The sequence below is a fragment of the Ictidomys tridecemlineatus genome, unplaced genomic scaffold (genome assembly GCF_052094955.1).
Source record: "Ictidomys tridecemlineatus isolate mIctTri1 unplaced genomic scaffold, mIctTri1.hap1 Scaffold_187, whole genome shotgun sequence".
NCBI classification, from domain to species: Eukaryota; Metazoa; Chordata; class Mammalia; order Rodentia; family Sciuridae; genus Ictidomys; species Ictidomys tridecemlineatus.
The window spans coordinates 315,826-321,369 of record NW_027521609.1 but is presented as its reverse complement, the minus strand read 5'-3'; the positions used below and the strand labels follow the sequence as shown (position 1 = coordinate 321,369).

Here is a 5,544-nt window from a genome sequence, read left to right as displayed (position 1 = left end):
GCAAAGAATTGGAAACAATCTGACATCCAAATTAGTTACCTAATCATTATAGTCCTTCATTTTCTCATTTTCTTGTAAGTATCCCTAAAAGACTTACCCAGACTCATCAAATCACTGTTAATAATGATAGTTACTGTACCTTCACTTAGAGGTACTTGCTTTACTCAGTAAACTCAGAAAGGTTCAAAAATCACTATTCATTTATATACATTTTGACAATGCAATCTTTTTATAAAATGCTTTTATTTTATTATATGCTTTCAACAGAATCTTGGATCTACAATTTGATACTCATCTTGATCAGTTTATAGTAAATATCAACTATGTAATCTAATTGACAAAGCCATATCTCACTGTCAGCCAAATCATAAAAATGTGACTTCATTTTTTATTTAAATAAACATATTACTGTGTATCCCCGTGACAGTCATCCAACTGCTGATTTTTATTCTAAGATAAGTAAATAGACAAATGCACAGTAGAGGATTTCTAACATCTAAGTAAGACTTGCCACCTCTGCTCTTTGTTTCTGGTGCCGTCCTGATTTTATTCTCACAGGATCATCCCTCAGGACAGATGTGTTTTTGGTCAAATAAATAGAAGACAGGAGATCATACTGAAGAAGAGTTGTCATTGTTTCTGTTACATCTACAGTATATCTGGATTTACAACCTTACATGGGTCAGAGTTACCCCATATAAAACATGAAACTTCTCCTGTAACAGAAACATGTGGAAGACTGGGGAACACAGTCACACAGAGGTGTGTTGATAATGAGGCTTTGGCTGAATCAATGCCACTCCTTTTGGTCCCCTGAAGAAATGAGTGAGGCATTTCACTTTGGGCGAGAGATGTGCCCCTCCCTGTAAAGTGGAAAAAGAGCAGATGTAAAAGTGGGGTAAAAAGGAAGAAACGATGGGAGGTTTCCAGCCCAGCACAGAGAAAGTCACTCCATGAAGTAGGACAGTTTGTTCTTTGGAAGAGCACATATGGTACATGATGGCTGGAGGCCGAGTTGCACTATTAATTGTCCTTTAGAACAAATTGACAGACCAAGATCTGAAACCCTGGAAAAGACCGTTCCAATAAGTACAAAAAATGGCTACCATTAACCAGATGGTTTCTGGGCTCAGTAAATACATAATCAGTGATTTCCCTAAACAAGCATTGAAATTAACTAATCAAGCAAATAAATGACAAATGAAAAAATGGCAGATGAATTTTTGATTAGTAGTTTCTGATTAGCATACTGGACTTCCCCCAAAATGTTTTAATTAAATCACTTCCAGCTCCTTAAAGGACAAATGAGAAAGAATGCAGAGAAACACTAATTATTTAGGAAAATATAATTTAAAACTCTATCACCATAAAAAGTCCAAAGAATTCCTCAAATAATGACTGTGGTGGTCATAGCTATCATCAGTTGAGCTCTTTAAATGAGTAAGAACTTAATTTTTCCCCACTTCCCCATATTCACAGGATCTGCCCATGTTCATTTATTCACTCCTGTACCTTTTTATTAGCGCATTCTGATTCTAGGTAGTGGGGGTTCCTTGTGACATACTCACATGCACAGAACATCATTTGCTCCACTTCATCCCTCAGCTCTTTCTTCCTCTCCTGATTCTCTTCCTCTACTGTTTGTCTTCCTTCTATTTATTTATTTTTTAATTGGAGCATTATAATTATACATAAAGTAGGATTCTGATACATTAACACATGCACATAAATTTTTTTTTAAAAGAAAGCAACTAAATGTTGCTAAGTTGTCAATGTGCCTTTTTATTTTATGTTTTTAACATCAGGTGCCGAGGATGAACCCAGTGCCTCACCCAGGCCAGGCAGGTGCTCTGCCTCTGAGCCCCAGCCCAGCCCCATTCAGTTGGTTCACTCTGAAGCTCTTCCTCCTCTTCCCTCCCACTTTATCCTCGTCCTCTATTCCCGTAGTCTCCCTTCAAGTTTCATGAGATCCCTCTTGTATTCCTTTTTTCCAACTTCTCCATATGGGCAAAAACAGAAGACCCCTGACCTCCTGAGCCTAGCTTACTTCACTTAGCATGACGTTCTCTGTTCCATCCATTTCCAGCACATGACACAACTTTTCTTTGTGGCTGAGCAGAACTTTGCTGTGTACACCTGCCCCATTTTCTTGGCCCATTCGCCTGTTGATGGACGCCTCATTTACTCTTGACATCTCATCTCTCTAACGTCTCCTCGATGCCGAGACATTGGAGGCTACCACTGGCTGGCTGAGGAAATGTCAGGCCCTGGGACTTTTCCCATTTATTTTCTTCTCCATTAAAATTTGCCTACAATTTCTCTAAGTCAGTTCTGACTATTAGTTTCATTTTCCACAAATATTTCAAGTGGAATGTGGATTACAGAACAATATTTTGATGTGGGGATGCAATGATTTTCATGCTCTGATGTTAGATGCTGAACCCATTAAATTTGGAAATTAGATCTCACCCTGAAATAAAAAGGTAAATTGGGGATAATGAGACTTAGAAAAGAAGAACAGGTTAAAGGATTTTTAAAATGTTTTTTAGCTGTAGTTGGACATAATACCTTACTTACTTACTTACTTACTTACTTACTTACTTACTTACTTATTTATTTATTTATTTATTTATTTGATGCTGAGATCAAACCCAGGGCCTCATACATGCGAGGCAAGCACTCTGCCACTGAGCCACAACCCCAGCCCTAGGTTAAAATTTTTAAACAATGAAGGATGTTGTCAGAATTTTGGAGGAAATTATGATATTCTTTGCTTTTCTGGTCCAGCTTTTGGATTTTTAACAGGTGTCTGAGATAAGATAAAAATAAGTCAAGCTCAATATCACAAATAGATATTGAGCCTTTAATGAAAAACGTGGGTAGGAGAAAGGTTGAGATGAAGAAATTCTGTTCTTCATATTATCTTCATCCAGTTCCATGCAGACACTTCTTTGCAAAGCCAGGCTGTGTCCCCTAACAACCTGCCTCAGGAAGCCTAAACGCTAATCAGTGGCAATTAAAAGTTTCATTGGGCACTATTAAACTTTCAAAGTCAATGAGTTGGAGTAGCAGTGGCAAATGAGTGGCAATGGGGATTGTTAAACAGTCACATTTGGAAGATACATCAGCCATAGGAGTCTGCAAATTAAAAGATTTCTCCTGCGACACCAAGTCACTGGGAAACTCATTTAATCACATCCCTAAATAATTAGAAGCTCTGTGCATTCATTAAGAACCAAAAATAAGTGCTTGCACCATGTGCAGGTAAATGACAGCAGGGACAAGCAAAAGTTGTTTTCTAGTTCAGACTCAGAAAAATGTGTCATTTTTTTGGTTGAATAAAAAAATTCCCTATAATAATTTTGTGATTATGCTCTCGTTAGGAGCCACGAGAGAGCTAAAGAAGCCCAGAGCTCTCATAAAGTATCCTGTTATTTCCATCTCCTCCTCAATAACAGTTTTATGGTAAAACTAACATAATGAGACTCAGTACTCTTTAGCCCTTTGCCTGGGGAGTCTCAGTGACATTACAGATATTAAGGTGAAGATGAGGCTCATACCAAAAATATCAGGTGGCTGGAGATCTACACAGTTTACATTGGATAGAGTTGTTCAAAGAAATTATGTTCAAATATCTTTGGAGGTTCGTTTGGAAAGAAGGAGTGCAGAGAGAATAAAGGAAATATGTCACCTTTTAGCCATCCTTGAATGAGAAGGAGTATGTTCACACAGCTACTGTGGCTGTTGTCTGGCAGCTAGGGGTCAGCTCTGTTGACTGGAACCTCTGAAACAGACGCCAGTTTGATGCCCTTGGCCACGGCTTCCTTGAGTGGAAGCAGGAAGAGGTCACTCATCCTTTTCACAGTTATATATTGAAGTCCTATTAGGCTCCAGACCCATTTAGGCACCATGGGGAATACAGTGTTGAGCCACTTGCAAACCCCAATTTCGAGAGTCTATGCCTGGATAGAAAAGAAGCAAGTTCCTTAACAGAAATAATGTAAGGTACAGAGAGGAAGACACGGGAGGGGCTTCAGAGATTTCTGGAAGACATTGTTGAAGTTGTTTGGAAAGGCAGCAGGGAACCAGCCACAGGACAGAGATTGATTTTAAAAAATAATGGTGGTTTTCATAGTTCTTACAATGCAACAGAAATCATTCCAGTATTTCATTTCTTAGTACATCTAGCTACCATATATTAGAAAATCATTTCTTCTTCTCTTAAAAATGTTTTACCCATAAATATATATATATATTTATGGGTAAAACATATATATATATATATATATATACACACATACAGAAGTGCACGGATTACAGATTAATAATCTACCATGAAGCAAACATTGTATGACCAAAATTTAGGTTAAAAATAGAACATTTCCAGACTTTCTGGGGCCCCCCTAGCTCACCACTCTCTCCTGTGGGTGCACAAGGCACTATCCAGCCTGAATTGCAGCAGCGGCTCAGCCTGTTCTCATGGCTCAGCCTGTGGGGGACGTGAACTCTGCAGTTTCCAAATATGATATACTTTCAAAAATCTGTGTCTTTGTTAATGTTCTTTCCCTCTCCCTTGAATGTCTTCTTAGCCTCTCCTTCCTACATCTTATACGTTTCTGACCTTCTAAACATCTTGAGAAGTCCAGTTCCAAAAACCATTTCTCATCTGAAGCCATTTTGCATGTACTCAATTAATAATTGCTTAATGAACAGACGTTTACAACTGATAAATATGTGTAGGACCCTTTGTTCAGTAATGACCTTATCCGGAGAAGTTAAAGAAATTTCTTCTGAGGTCACTGATGTATACTTTTGCTAGAGAGTAAGAAATAAAATGAATATTAAAAATATTTTACATGTATTTTTAATTTGGTTTTGAGTCCAAAAGATGACCTAATGAAACTCAAAAATCTATAACAACATTTCAGTTTCTAAAAGATGACACAGAACTTTCCCCTTCACATCCCAATGCGTTCCCTACTGGAACCTCGTAAGTTAGAGTAAGTAAAACTTACAGGATGCTGTTATAAATCTCCTTTAAATACGGTAACTCGAAATAGACCTGATTTTCCAACTTTACTGTTTCATATAAATTTCTCTATATGGCTACCGAGTCGTAGTGATTGACAGGAAGACACTTTCCAGTAAGTCAAGAATACCAGGGTGGACATTGGACACGAAAAACACTCCATGGGCCAAGGGCAGAGAGGAGTCGCCTGAGGCGGCGAGAGGAGAGGTCATGAAGAGAGAGAAGTAGTAGAGGAACGCGTGATGCAGAAGCTACCAGGGAATTCAGGGAGGCCCCACATGAGGAGGGGTCCATGGCCTACCTCGACGGCCTGGTGGGAGGCAGCCATGAAGAATCGCTCCACAACCCCCAGAAATGTCGGGACCTGCTCAGCTCCCACAGGAAGAAGGAAGAGATACGGGATGTGATTTGCAAAGGGCTTAGTGGTGAGGGCTGGTGCCAGAGCAGATGGTACCGAGAGGCCAGGAGTAAGCAGGGAGTGAAACAGGCCACGCTGGTCACTCAGCAAACAGACA

General features: G+C 39.2%; 1 long non-coding RNA gene across 1 annotated transcript; it reads right to left on the bottom strand.

Moving 5' to 3' along the window:
* Positions 1 to 224: 224 nt before the first annotated feature.
* Positions 225 to 4,206, bottom strand: LOC144372912 (uncharacterized). The gene is made up of 2 exons (XR_013432733.1): positions 3,692 to 4,206; positions 225 to 863 (listed from the first exon to the last, which is right to left on the bottom strand). It is a non-coding gene; the product is annotated as an uncharacterized LOC144372912 (long non-coding RNA).
* Positions 4,207 to 5,544: the final 1,338 nt, after the last annotated feature.